Source organism: Trichechus manatus, unplaced genomic scaffold (assembly GCF_000243295.1).
Source record: "Trichechus manatus latirostris isolate Lorelei unplaced genomic scaffold, TriManLat1.0 scaffold00252, whole genome shotgun sequence".
In the NCBI taxonomy this organism is placed as follows: Eukaryota; Metazoa; Chordata; class Mammalia; order Sirenia; family Trichechidae; genus Trichechus; species Trichechus manatus.
In genome coordinates, this window is record NW_004444188.1 from 1,591,720 (window position 1) to 1,606,843 (window position 15,124).

General features: G+C 41.1%; 1 protein-coding gene across 2 annotated transcripts in view; it reads left to right on the top strand.

The window, feature by feature from the left end:
• Nucleotides 1–15,124, top strand: part of FLRT2 (fibronectin leucine rich transmembrane protein 2) — a 116,782-nt gene that overhangs the window by 50,339 nt on the left and 51,319 nt on the right. The gene's annotated exons all lie outside the window — the stretch shown is intronic.

Sequence of the window (15,124 nt, forward strand, 5' to 3'; positions counted from 1 at the left end):
TAAAAACTCCCATCCCTGGACTGTCCTTCTTTCCAGAGGTCTACAAGGTTAATGAATTAGGAACTTACCGTAGCAATTTAAAGTTCAGTTGTAAGAACTATAGAGTCCCTGGGTGGTGCAAATGGTTGATATGCTCAGTGGCTAACTGAAAGGCTGGAGGCTCGAGTCCACCCATAGGCACCTGGGAAGAAATGCCTGGCTATCTGCTTCCAAAGAATCAGCCACTGAAAACCCTATGAAGCACAGTTCTCCTCTTTAACATGTGAAGTTGCAGGAGTTGAGGTCAACTTGATCTCAACGGGTTTTGTAAGAGCTGCAGAGAATCAGAGTGTTTAGGAACAAAGAGAAAAGGGACCTGCCTTTGACTCGCCCCAGTCACCTTCTACCCATAACACTCCAGTCAAACGCCTTCACTTTTGAGTGTCAAATTGTTCATCTGTAAAGAAATGATAATACTTCCTGCTTGGCTTTGGCTATTAAGAAGGTTAAAAAGCAAGGAATTGGTGTCAAGTGTCTAGCACAGTGCCTGTGAGGAATTCAAAACCAAAAACCAAACCCGTTGCAGACGAGTCTGACACAAAGTGACCCTACAGGACAGAGTGGAGCTGCCTCATAGGGTTCCCAAGGCTGTAATCTTTATGGAAGCAGACTGCCACATCGTTCTCCTGTGTGGAGGAACTGGTGAGTTCAAACTGCCCACCTTTTCGGTTAGCAGCCTAACGCTTAACCACTGTGCCACCCGGGCTCCTTTTGAGCAATTCATTAAACCTTAATTCCTTTTGGCCTTTTAAAACTGCATTTGTGAGAGCACATTCTAGAAATGCAAAGGTTGCTTATTCCACTAATTATTTAGAGATTATTCAGGGACGTTTCTGTAAAATGTTTTCTCTGGTTAATGACCTGCCCTTGAGTTCACTAATGACCAATCTAGAGGTAAAATGATCTTCTTTTACCCACAATTTGTACTCTCTTTGAGATTCTGTCCTTCAGAAGCAACCTCCAAAACGCATGACCAAACCCTCAGTTACTTGAGTTTCTTTCATATTCGGTGCTATTTAAATTCTGTACTTTTTCTTATTTTGCTTTCAGGACAAGAGCTTATGTATTTTAATCACCATGGTTATCTTCTGATGCCTCAAAGTATTTGGCTATTTTTCTCTATGTGGGCATTTTGGAAGAGGGACCGACATTATAATTTGTCTAAAATTATTTCCTCTCTCCAAACAGCAGACAGAATGACTTACATTATGAAGTGCTAAAACATTACCATTGTTTTGTGTTTGGTACTTGCAAACTCAAAACTTTACATCAGTAAAAGCTTTCAGCACTTTCTTTTCCTCTTTGAAAAATAATCAGCATATTGCTCCCCTCTACTATTCTTTCAAGGAGCCCAAGTGGCCTAGTGGTTAAGCATGTGGCTGCTAACCGAAAGGTCAGTGATTAGATCCCAGCAGCTGCTCTGTGGGAGAAAGATGTGGCAGTCTGCTTCTGTAAAAATTTACAGCCTTGGAAACGCTGTGGGGGCAGTTCTCCTCTGTCCTGTAGGGTCATTATGAGTTGGAATTGACTCAATGGCAGTGGGTTTGATTTGGTTTAATATTCTTTCAAGGAAGCTAAAGACTGCTTTTCAGTTTCTGGAAATCTAATTCCTAAGGCAGTGGCAACAAAAACTGGTTGTATGTTTTGGGAGTGAGTAACATGCTGTTTGTCCTTCTTGTTTTCGGACTCATTTCAGATTCTCAGCTCTTCCTAGTAAAATAAATTGCTTGCTTGATGGTGGAAACACTTTATTGCACTGGATAAATGTCGTTGTAGACACACCTTGAAAGTATTCTAGATGTATCCCTAAGAGACTTGACATACTGTGGTCAGCGGGGAGCAGGGATTCTGACAGCAGACCCAGCTGCTTGTCATGACATTCACAGAACATGCAGATGTTTTGTATTTTCTTCAGAAAAAGTGAAAAGCCAGTTCTGCCCATGGTCTGCTCCTGATCTCAAATACTGTTATTCCTCTAAATATAGTTCAGGACATTTGTCAGCGAACTGTGAAGCTCTGTTAAAAATAAAATGGAAATTCAAATCTCAAAATAAACGAAGAGCAATTTGTAATGCAGTGCCGCTTGCTGTTTTCATTTGGGGTTGGTGAATCTGAGACCTGCGGAATTCCATTGTGGGTGACCCCATTGAAACAATTATTCAAAGGCTATTTAATCTTAGGATTCCGATGGCTACTTTTTGCTCTTTGAGCAGAAACTTACAAATGGGAATCGATCTTTTTAAAATGTATTTTTATATTTTGTCAATAAGTATGTACAAAAATGGAGGAGAGGAAGTGAAATGATTCATTTTCAGTGACGTAGGAATCCGTTTTCTCCTGCGATGCTGGTACAAAACTCCTGTTAACAGCGTTGAGCGCATGCACGAGAGGAGAGTTCTAGACATAAGCCCAAGGCTGCCGTCTTAAAAAGGAGATGCGTGGATTTTTAGTAATTCCCTGCAGCTGTGCTTCCCTTCCATATTCTGCTTTCTAGGCAGTATCCTCTCTTTTAGTCTGTTTATTAGCCTCCAAGGACCATGTCCTACCCTCAATATGTGTATTCTGCTTCCCTTACTGTCAGTAGGACTTGAGTGAGAGGGTCAAGGCCAGACTGTGGCTTTTATTCAGCAAACGGCAAGGCAAACGCTATGCTTAGAGAGCTTGTTACTTTGTGAATTGAACAGGAAAGGCCAGATGTTTTCAACGTTGCCTCCAACGCTACCTTTTTGTTGTCATTTATGCACAAAAGGACACCCAGTTTGTTGTTTTTAAAACTACGTTGTCACCTGTGATTTATTTTTACAGTTCTACGTGTAACCGTTCAGAAAGCTGCTAAACATTGCACCGCAGCAGCTTCGGCGACTTGTGCCAGAACAAAAACCACAGGCACGCCATATTAGCTAGGCGATGTAAAAGCATATTGCAAACATTATTATCAGATGAGAATATCTTTATAAGTCTGTAATCATTTTGAATAATAATGGCAGCAGTAACAATGATAACCAATGAATGATAAACCAAGAATGGATGGCTAAGTGGCTGTCTCCAGGAAGTCACCCTGTAAATCAGAGGCGGAGCAGAGAGATGGAGGGCGAAGCCTGACTCTGAGGCAGCGCCTCCAACCCTTGACGTGGGCTGTGAGAGCAGGCACATAGCAATGCAGGAGGAGTCCCTGGGTGGTGCAAATTGTTAAGCCCTGACTATGAGCTGAAGGGTTGGCGGTTTGAACCCACCCAGAGGTGCCTGGCAGTCTGCTTGCAAAAGGTCACAGCCTTGAAACCCTATGGAGCAGTTCTATTGTACACACATGGGGTTGTCAAGAGTCAGAATTGACTCAATGACAGCTAATAACAGCAAGAAGCCATGTGGGGAGACTGGAGGTTGAGGAACATAACAAATCTCCATTAAGGGACTTTCCAGTTATTTCACATACTTAGATACTTCACATGCTTAGATATTTCACATACATAGATAGCTTCAGGGCCATTCTTTCATTTTGCTTCAAATTATAGAAATGCAAGAAGTTGCAGACAACTCTGTTGGAGGGGGAAATACTACTGCTTTTCATGGTGCGGTTAAACTGAGTCTAATTGATTTGTGGATAGCTGTGTCTGCTTCCCAGACCCAGAATGGAACTGCAAAACCTGGAAACGTCTTGCATACCTGGGAAAGATCTGAGCAGTGGAAACACATCCTCCCAGTTGGAACCTCCTACCTTTTGATCCGCCACACCAACTCTGATAGAAATCAACTTTTGGAAAACACTTTGAATTCTTTTTTTGAGATGAGGAGTGTCTGCAGTGAATATCCACTCCTCCTCCACCCACTCCCATGAATAATGTCCTCCTTCCAGCTGGCCCACATGGCCCTCACGCTCCTCTTCCCTCTAGGAGCCGTCTTTGAAATCAGTGGGAGCTGTGCCAGAGGGTAGTTGCAGAGGGAGGCTGGAGGCCGCAGGGGAAGAGTGAGGCCAGCTGAAATCCTTGCTGCTCCATGCAATTACAGGTTTTTCCTTCTCCTTTTTTTACATGTTTGTTTTTATTTTGAAATGTGTCTCTTCTCTTGGTTAAAATGAAGACAGAGAGAATTGGTCTGGTTTTGAATTCCATACCAGGTCCCCTGGGGTCAGGCTGGTCAAGAACATCTCCAGAGCCAGCCTGCCTATGCAGAGTTTACTGTGGCAAGCTGCTGCCAGGGAAGCCGCTGTAAGTGCCAGGAGTTGGAAATCGGATGTATACCTGCTCATTAAGCTTAGGTTATTTGGAGGGCAGGACGTGTCAAAGACTTTAAAAATGAATCCTGATGCTCTGTCTTTCCTAGTATCTTACTTTCCAGCTACTGGGAGCAAATTATTTCACCTCTCAGAACCTCCATTTTCCCTCTCTGAAAAATGGACATAAAACTCTTAGTTCATGGGGTTGTTTTGAAGAATTAAGGAAGTGGTATTCCTAAGCACTTTACATAGTTTCTGGTTTATACTAAGAGCTTAATAACTTTATCATTATCAGGGTTCTATATCTGGTGTAGGGGAAGCAGTGATTAGTGGTAGAATTGTTGTCTTCCATGCGGGAGACCCAGGTTTGATGCTTAGCCAGTGCACCTCCTGTACAGCCATCAGCCATTTGTCACTGGAGGCTTGTGTGTTGCTCTGATGCTGAACAGGTTTCAGTGGCGCTTCCAGACTAAGACAGACTAGGAAGAAGGGTCTGGTGATCTACTTCTGACAATCGGCCAGTGAAAAACCTATGGATAACAACAGTGTGATCCGAAACTGATCATTATGGGGATGGTTCAGGACCAGGCAGCATTTTGTTCCATTGTGCATGGGGTTGCCGTGAATCAAGGCCCGACTCAAAGGCATCTAACAACAACAATAATGTATGGTATGGCAGGTTTCTACTGAATATGCATCGGAGCCCAGAGGGCAGAAATCGACAGGATCCTTCTATAAAAGAGACACCACAGGAATAATAGTGGCTAGTGTTTTCGTGAATATACACATCTTAAGTCCTGTTGGGGGGGAAGGAGGTCATTCCATGCATAGGACATTGGGATTTCCTAAAATAAGTAGCTATCAAAAGGGGAAGCGTGAGTCATTTGCAGATTTGTCCTTGAACAGTCACCATAGTCTGATTTGGGTTGTTTCAATTTTGTCTGTCAGATTTTGCATCTTGTCTTTCTGTTTTTAGTTGTTTGGATTTCTCCCAAAGTATTTGTGGCCGAAGTTTCTTTTGGACTCTGAGCTGCCTTTTTCACATAAGCTTTTGATTGGAATCCAAATAGAATGTCAAGATGCCAGGCACATTCAGCCTGATAGCAGGTGGGTGTCTGCTGGACACTGTGCCTGATTTTCTGACAGTAGCAAATTTAGGACAGAATTACTGAGCCAGGGAAGGTGCTGTTAATATTGTGGGATTTTTGCAGACTTTTCAGAATCAATTTTGTTTTTTTCCTTCTAATGGGATTATGTTTGCACAAGAAAAGTGTGTTAAATATATATATGTGTGTGTGCGTTTGCACGCACATAATACCTTTATTATGTCACCTTGCCAATTTATTCGTAGAAAATAATATTCACACATGCCTAAAAATCTGGTCCATAAACCTAAATAGAGTTTGCTTGAAGTTAGTGGTTTGTCTCAGTCTGTTTAGTGTTCAAAACCAAAAACCAAACCCGTTGCCGTCGAGTCGATTCCGACTCATAGCGCCCCTATAGGACAAAGTAGAACTGCCCCCAATAGGATTTCCAAGGGCCAACTGGTGGATTCGAACTGCCGACTTTTTTGTTAGTAGCCAGGCTCTTAACTCCTGCACCACCAAGACCCCTTTAATGTTCAAGGAGAAGAAAATACTCAAAAATAAATCACTGTAGTTTTTATTTATACTTACTAGAACACATTTCTCTTATATGAAGGACTAATGGTATAATGGTTAAATGCTCTGCTGCTAACCAAAAGGTCAGCCATTCAGATGCACCCCGTGACTCCATCAGAGAAAAAACCTGACTAATCTGCTCCCGTAAAGATTACAGCCTAGAAAACCCTATAGACTAGTGCTCCTCTGTCCTGTTGAGTCACTGTAAGTCAGGATTGACTTGACTGCGCACAACAACAAAACAATGTCAGAAAGCAACCATTTTACAGAAAGAAGGTCACGTGATGTGGTGGGTAAGGGAACTGGGCTTAGAGCCAGATGGCACTGTGTTGAGTCTTGCTTTTGCTGCCTAGAGGTTTTTTGATATTGAAAAAACTGCCTTGCCTTTCTGACTTTTTCCTCTGGGTCTATACTTACAAATCAGGGAGTTAAAAAACAAACAAACAAAAAAAGCTTTAACTTCTGGGGTCCTTTTAGCGATTAAATGTGGAAATGGCATGCAAAACACTTGGTGTACACCATAGGCACTCTGTAAATGGTGGCTTGCTAGACTAATCGATAGAGATAAAAGGCCATAGTGATGGTTCTGATTTCTTCCAGGTTTATACTTTAGCTGGTCTTTTTGTTTTTCTTACTCTTTCTCTTCCAACAGGCTTTCTCTTGTTTCATGGAGCCCATGCTTTCTAATTGTTGACCACGAATGCCTCATAAGTTTCCAGACCTCTGACAGTGAGATGATATTGAAACAGCCTGATCTAGATTTGGGCAGAAGATGAATAAAATGGAAATGAGGCTTATGCAAAGTAGCTTCCCTTTTGTTTGGAGATGGTCTGGAGGCAATAGAATCCTGAGTATTCCAGGATGCTAGAAGAGAGCCAGCAGTGCTCTGAATGATTAGCCCTTGGCTTCACATGGCTCATTATAAGATGCTACTTACCCAAGAGCAGCCCAACCTCTATATTTAGTGGCTGAAGAAAGGAAAACAATAGTTTGACAATACCACTGAGTCCTAGTTGAAACAGTTTAGATGACTGTACCACGTCTCCGGTTCTTGGAACAATGTGGCGGTTGTTCCCTTTCTCTAGTTCAAATCCTTAGTCCATGTGGGCAATCAGAGTCACAATTGCAATGATATTAGCACAGGAGATCGAGTCCAGGATGAAAACTTCCATTTTCTTCTGGAATAAAAGGTTAAATTCTTCCTCTAAAATGGTGGCATTGCGTATATTCTTATAGAGTTTGTTCTACAGCATCACTTATTTTTAAGTTCATAAAAATGGATTCTAAGTAATAAAACTAGTTATTTTTATTGGGGAAAACACTGTGGCTTTATATATGGGGCTGATGATAGTGGTGCCTCAAAGTTCCTTTTCCTTATTTCATTTGAATGAAACACAGTCTAATATTTGGGGTTATTTTGCAGTGTTATTTCTTCGTATTCTCTCCACCGACAATTAGAAAGTGTGACAAATGTGATTCTGTGTCACTTCATTTCAACTTTGGTCATAGTCTTCGAAGGGATGAAGTCTTGGCTATGGGTGAAGAGGAGCACGCTACATATAGGAGCATGGATGCAGTTTGGTATTAATTTAGGTTTCCTTACAGTGAGGTGCATGGTTTTCTTTTCATGGGGCACACAGTTTACAGTAGGTCTTCTCTCTCCAGCAGAGCAAATGGGAACATTATTGGTGCAGTCTGTTAGTGGAAAGAGCACAGGCTTTGGAGTCAGGAAGAACTAATCTTAAATACTGATTTGCCATTGTTTATTCTGAATCTCAGTTTTCCTGTCTCTAAATTGCACACAAGACACCTTCTGGCATGTTCCTGTGAAGTTTAAATGAGAGGGTATTTATAAGCAACACTAAGTAAGTATCTCCAACAAGAGGAGATGCTTACTTAATAGCACTCACTATTCTGTGCGATATGCAGGGTTTAAGAAATACTTAGGTCCTGCTCTTAGACCTACAGGCTTGTGGTAAGGCAAAACAAAAGGAGTTATGATCTCATCCTGTTTAATCCCCAGATGAGCAGTAGTTTGATTCATTGTAATGTGGACTTATGATTGTGTGTGTGTGTGTGTGTGCGTGTTTCAGGGGTGTTATGGATTGAATTGAATTTCCCAAAACTATGTGTTGTAAATGCTAAACTTTTATACCTGTAGTTGGAATCTCATTCAGGAACAGGACTTCTTTTGTCATGTTAATGAGGTCATGTCATTGTGGAGTGTATCTTAAACCAGTCACCTTTGAGACATAAAAGGAGCAGATTAGGCACAGATGGGAGAGGATAGATACTATCCCACATGAAGATCACCAAGGAACCCTAGGAACAAAAGTTGAAGAGACAAGGACCTTCCCCCAGAGCCAACAGAGAGAAAGCCTGCCCCTAGAACCAGTGACCTGAATTAGGATATCTAGCCTCCTAATTGTGAGAAAATAAATTTCTGTACATTAGAGCCATATAATTGTCATATTTCTGTTATAGCAGCACTAAGAAAATAAGCCAAGAGGTATTCATGATTTTGTTCAGATTTATGTAGCTCTGTGTGATGATGTGCCACCACTGGTCTGTCAATTTGTCTTACAACGGTGGCTTCATGTTGCTGTGATACTGGAAGCTATGCCACTGGGATTTCATACACCAGCAGTGTCACCATGGTGGACAGGTTTCAGCAGAGCTTCCAGACTAAGACAGACTAGGAAGAAGAATCTGGTGATCTACTTGTAAAAAATTTGGTCATTGCAAACCTTATAATAGCAACAGAGCATTGTCTGATATAGTGCCAGAAGATTAGCCCCTCAGCTTGGAAGACACTCAGAGACTACTGGGGAAGAGTTGTTTCCTCAAAGTAGAGTCAACCTTGATGCAGATGAGTAAAGCTTTTTTTGCATGACTCAAAATGAGAAGAAACAGCTGCAAACATCCATTAAACAGAACATGGAATGTACAAAGTATGAATCTAGGAAAATTGGAAGTCATCAGAAATGAAATGGAACACATAAAGATCAGTATCCTAGACATTAGTGAGCTGAAATGGACTGGTATTGGCCATTTTGAATCAGACAATCATATGATCTGCTATGCTGGGAATGACCAGTTGAAGAGGGTTGATGTCTCATTCATTGTCAAAAAGAACATTTCAAGATCTATCCTGAAGTACAGCACTGTCAGTGATAGGGTTATATCCATACACCCACAAAGAAGACCAGTTAATATGAATATTATTCAAAGTTACATACCAACCACTAATGCCAAAGATGAAGAAATTGAAGACTTCTACAAACTTTTGCAGTCTGAAATTGGTCAAACATTGAAATCAAGATACACTAATAATTACTGGTGATTGGAAAGCAAAAGTTGGAAACGAAGAAGGATTGGTAGTTGGAAAATATGGCCTTAGTGATAGAAACCATGCCAGAGATTGCATGATAGAGTTTTTCAAGACCAAGGTTATTTATTACAAATACTTTCTTCAGCAACATAAACGGCAACTATACATGTGGACCTCATCAGATGGAATCCATAGGAATCAAATGGACTACATCTGTGGAAGGAAACAATGAAGAAACTCAGTATCATCAGTTTGAACAAGGCCAGGGGCTGACTGTGGAACAGTCCATCAGCTGCTCATATGCAAGTCCAAGTTGAAGTGGAAGAAAATAAAAACAATTCCATGAAAGCCAAAGTATGACCTTCAGTATATCCACCTAAATTTAGAGATCATCTCAAAAATAGATTTGACTCATTAAACACTAATTACCAAAGACTAGATGAGTTGCAGGATGACATCATACATGAAGAAAGCAAATGGTCATTAAAAAGACAGGAAAGAAAGAAAAGACCAAAGTGGATGTTAGAAGGGACTCTGAAACTTGCTCTTGAATGTAGAGTAGCTAAAGTGAGTGAAAGAAATGATGAAGTAAAAGAGCTGAACCAAAGATTTCAAAGGATGGCTCGAGAAGACAAATCAAAGTATTATACTGAAATGTGCAAAGACCTGGAGTTTGAAAACCAGAAGGGAAAAACTCTCAGAATTTCTCAAGCTGAAAGAACTAAAGAAAAGATTCAAGCCTTGAAATATTGAAGCATTCTTCGTGCAAAAAGTTGAACAATGCAGGAAACATCAGAAGAAGATAGAAGGAATACACAGTCACTGTACCAAAAAGAATTTGTCAATGTTCAGCCATTTCAGTATGTAGCATATGATCGAGAACCTATGGTACTGAAGGAAGAAGTCCAAGCATCACTGAAGCCATTAGTGAAAAACAAATTTTCAGGAATTGACAGAATATCAATTGAGATGTTGCAACAAACAGATGCAGTGCTGGAAGTGCTCACTTATCTATGCCAGAAAATTTGGAAGACAGCTACCTGGTCAACTGACTGGAAGAAATCCATATTTGTGCCCATTCCAAAGAAAGGTGAACCAATAGAATGCAGAAATTGTCGAACAGTATCATTAATATCACCTGCAAGTAAAATTGTTCTGAAGATAATTCAAAAACGGTTGCAGCAGTATATGAACAGGAAACTGCCAGAAATTCAAGCCTGATACAGAAGAGAACGTGGAACCAGGGATATTATTGCTGATGTCAGATGAATCTTGGCTAAAAGCAGAGAATACCAGAAAGATGTTTACCTGTGTTTTATTGACTATGCAAGGACATTTAACTGTGTGGATCATAACAAATTATGGATAACATTGCAAAGAATGGGAATTCCAGAACACTTAATTGCCCTCATGAGGAACCTGTTCATAGACCAAGAGACAGTTGTTCCAGCAGAACAAGGGGGTACTGAGTGGTTTAAAATCAGAAAAGGTGTAGTTGACGGTTGTATCCTTTCACCATACTTCGTCTGTATGCTGAGCCAATAATCAGAGAAGCTGAACTGTATGAAGAAGAATGTGGCATCAGGATTGGAGGAAGAGTCATTAACAACCTGCAGTATGCAGATGGCACAGCCTTGCTTGCTGAAAATGAAGAGGACTTGAAGCACTTACTGACGAAGGTCAAAGACTGTGGCCTTTGGTATGGATTACACCTCAACATAAAGAAAAGAAAAATCCTCACAACTGGACCAATGAGCAACATTATGATAAATGGAGCAAAGATGGGGAGACTTCTTCTCACTTACTTTGGACATGTAATCAGGAGAGACCAGTCCCTGGAGAGGAACATCAATTTTGGTAAAGTAGAGCGTCAGTGAAAAAGATGAAGACCCTCAAGCAGATGGATTGACAGAGTGCTGCAACAATGAGCTCAGTCATAGCAATAGTTTTGAGAATGGAGCAGAACCAGACAAAGTTTCCATCTGTTGTACATGGGGTAGGGATGAGTCAGAACGAACTCCATGGCACCTAACAACAACAATGAATGGAATGGAAAGCTTGAGTTGTGGACCTAAGGAAGAAGTAGAAATTATTTGCTGAATAACTCTTAGAGATCTTTTTCAACCCCATTCTTTGATTAATATTTTTACTTGGTGTTTGAGGCAGTATAGCAGAGTGGTTAAGAAGTCTAGAATCAGGCCAGTCTGGATTTATATCTAGCTACTTATTAGCGTTGATCCTGGCTAAGCCACTTAAACTCAGTATGTTCAGTTTTTTTCATCTATAAAATAGGGGTAAATAGAAATCCGACCTCATACTACTATAAGGATTAAATGAAGTCATATTAAATAAGGTGCCTGGCACATAATTAAGGAGCCCTGGCGGCACAGTGGTTAAAGCCTTGGCTGCTAACCAGAAGTTTGGAGGTTCAAAACCACCAGCTGCTCTGTGGGAGAAAGATGTGGCAGTCTTTTTCTGTAAAGATTTACAGCCTTGGAAACCCTGTGGGGTCACTATGAGTTGGAATTGACTTGACGGCAGTGGGATTGGTTTAGTTTTGGTTGGCCCATAGTTAGGCACTCAATACATTACAACTATTTTGCTGTTTTTAATAAACATTACTGTGATATGTGTAATCAGGATAATAATTAGTCTTATCTTAGAAGGTCATAGTGGGAATTACATGAGATATTCATGGCCTGCAAAGAAAGCAGTCAGTAAAGTCTAGCCATTTTTATTAATTAACTCAAGATGAAAGCACCTAATTTTGAGAGCTGCTAATTAATATATGTCAGATATATTTTAATTTTCTGCTATATAGTTCTATAATTTTCTGCCCCAGTGTTTCACTGCACAACTTTGGAGGTTATCAAAAATAGAAAGCCATCTGAAAGAAAAGGACCTAAGGAAATTTCCCATCTGAGCAATGAAAATGTTCTTGCAAAGGGTTAGGTCTCTAGGAACTGTTTGCAGAAAATCATTGAAAGATAATCTCTATAGGATGCTGCAGATCACTGGAAGGGATCACCTCTGAAGGTTAAACCTTCCTTCCCAGTCTTTCTGCTGTAACAGTAAATTCTTCAGGGATATTTATTTATCTCTGATGTCCACCCAGTAAACTAGAGTGGCCAGTTTCCCCAGTAGAAGCATTTAGGGAGTTAATCCATAGAGCAACTGATGGGCACTCTGTCCCTTGAACAGAATTCAAATGTGAGTTAGAGCAAGGAATTTTGGGAGCAGTACACTCCCATTTTGGCAACAATTGCTTGACGCACCAGGTGCTCCCAGAAGCAGACAGTAGCTTCTGTGAGGAAAGGAGGCTCCAAGCACATCCCTGGACACCTACAGGATACAGTCAGGGTCAGAGCCCATGGACCTCTTAAAAACTATTTCCTCAAGTCTTTGTCCAAGGAAGGAAATATAACTTATTTTGGAGCTTTGACTGGTGGGAAGAAATGAGTGCGCATGTTGATTGGAATGCCCTGGAGAGAGCTAAAGTGGGAAGCTCCCCGAAAATCATGGAAGAAGGAGGAAAAAATGGGCCTTTTTCTTAAGCTAATCAGAATCTAACAGTAGATATATAGACATTTGAAGAATAGGTGAGGATTGGCCTAAGTGTTTGTTATTGATTGGCCCCTGTGGTGCCCTCGGCTGTCTTTATCCCTGCAATAGGATTTATTTATTTGTCCCTCAGGCAGTATGGGCCCCCAAACCTCCTCCTCGGTGAGCTTAAAGCTCAGGAATGCGTGGTTACTGGTAGATTCTGAAGACTGGCTGTAATACGTTCTTTCCAGTTCTACACTACATTGTCTTATCCTCTCTATTTAACTACTGGTGAACTAGTAGGGCTCATTAGTTACTTGCCTTGCAAAATGCAGGAGTTAATTAATATTTGCACAGAACTAGGAAATGCCTTTTACAAATGGGATGTGTGTGCACATGGCCACATAGTATTGATTCGGCTTATGTTCTTGTTTAAATAATTAACAGAAGAAGTTACATGGAGAAAAATGCTTAAAGTTATCAGTGAGAAAAATGTAGGGGCTAATTAAAGCCATGTAAGACCTTTCTTATGCTATGTCTTAATTCTACATTTATGCAGAGCAGTAGACTTGAGTGCCTAGATTGGAGTGACGGTACGGTGGGAATTTGAGGATTCTCCTTAGACACTGTTTGTCCCTTCCTGCGTTTCAAGACATGACAGTGTACACTCCAGAGCCACAGAGGACACATATTCTTCTCTGGGCTCCTGTACCCACATCTCTGCTCTCAGGGCAGTCCTGTCTGGGTAAAGCAGAGAATTACTTACTGTGCAGTCACTGGCCGCCTCTGCAAATGCCGGCTTTCTGGGAACTCTGAGCGGCCCTGAAAGCTGCTTTATGAACCTTGCAGAGTTGGTATCCATGTCTGCAGCTGCAAATCTTTGAGAATACTGGTGGGTTCAGGCAGAGCTGGCCCTACCCTAGACCTTCTCTGTGGGAGCTATGTGAGGCTTTTGTTCTCCTGCTTACTGGGTTCACTGCAAATGGGGCAGCATCCAGAAGGCGTGGAGGCGGGCGAGGATGAAGAGGGCAGTGATAAATAAAGATACAAGAGGCTGAGGAAATGAAGAGGCAGGTGAGGGCCTCCCCGGCTGGTGAAGGGATATTTAACTTAACGCCCAAAGATGTGGTTGGCATTCTAACGCTGCTCCTGAGTGGCAGTGTGACCTTCAGACCTGGTTTTCTTATTTGTAAAATAGCAGTTGTAATAACCACTTTACAGAGTGGAGGTGAGATTAAGTGAGTTAATGCTTGTCAAGGCATTTCTTATCAACACTCAGTAAGTGTAACCTTTCAAGGCCATCCCACCCCAGGATTGACTGGGGTGAGTATCTTTCCGCTGGATTGAAGGAGCAAGATTGTTTGTTCAAAGGTTTTATTTCTATTACTAATCTGTTTCAGATTTGGTCCATACAAATTACCATTTTTCCAGGAAGTATTTATATTATCGCTATGCTCATCCTGGCTTCCCTATTCAGCGGGGGCTTAGTGGTGTTTGGTAGTAACAAGAATGCTAAAAATTATCCTCATTTTAAAAATGTGATCCTTTTTATTTCTGATTTCAAGTGCATCGTAGAAAATTCGGAAATTCCAAAGTAATGTCAAATAATAAAAATTACCATCAATTGTAATCTCACTACAAGGAATCGTTGTGTGTGTGTATGGAAGGGTGTGTATGCAGGGGGCGGGACTGTTTTATCGTGTTAATATTTAGAGTTCTTGGTTCTGCAAAATAAAGTTTTTTCAGAATGAGGATGTATCGATTTTATTTTCTTTATATTTAGATATATTTAAATTAAAAGAGGTTTGGTAAGGAAAGATTTAGAAAGCTACAGGGGGCCTTTGGATTTCTTCAGGTCCTGGCACTTGGTCTGAGGTCTAGGTGATGAGTTGGAAAACCAGCGATGAACAGCGTTTTCCATTCTTAGTGTTCTTCAGGAGTAGAGAGATCTCAGCTTTGATGGCGGTCGATGATGTTGTTGTTGTTGTTAGGTGCCCCCCAGTCTATTATGACTTACAGCAACCGCATGTGAAAGAGTAGAACTGCGCCATAGGGTTTTCTAGGCTGTAATCTCTACAGAAGAGCAGATCCTCAGGTCTTTCTCCTTTGGAGCTGTTGGGTGGCTTTGAACTGCCAACCTTCCAGTTAGCAGCCAAGTGCTTAACTGTGAACCACCAGGTCTTTTCAGTCAGTGATTAAAAAAAAAACCCAAAAACCAAACCCATTGCCGACAAGTTGATTCCAACTCATAGTGACCCTATAGGACAGAGTAGTATTACCCCATAGGATTTCCAGAGAGCAGCTGGTGGATTTGAACTACCTACCTTTTGGTTAGCA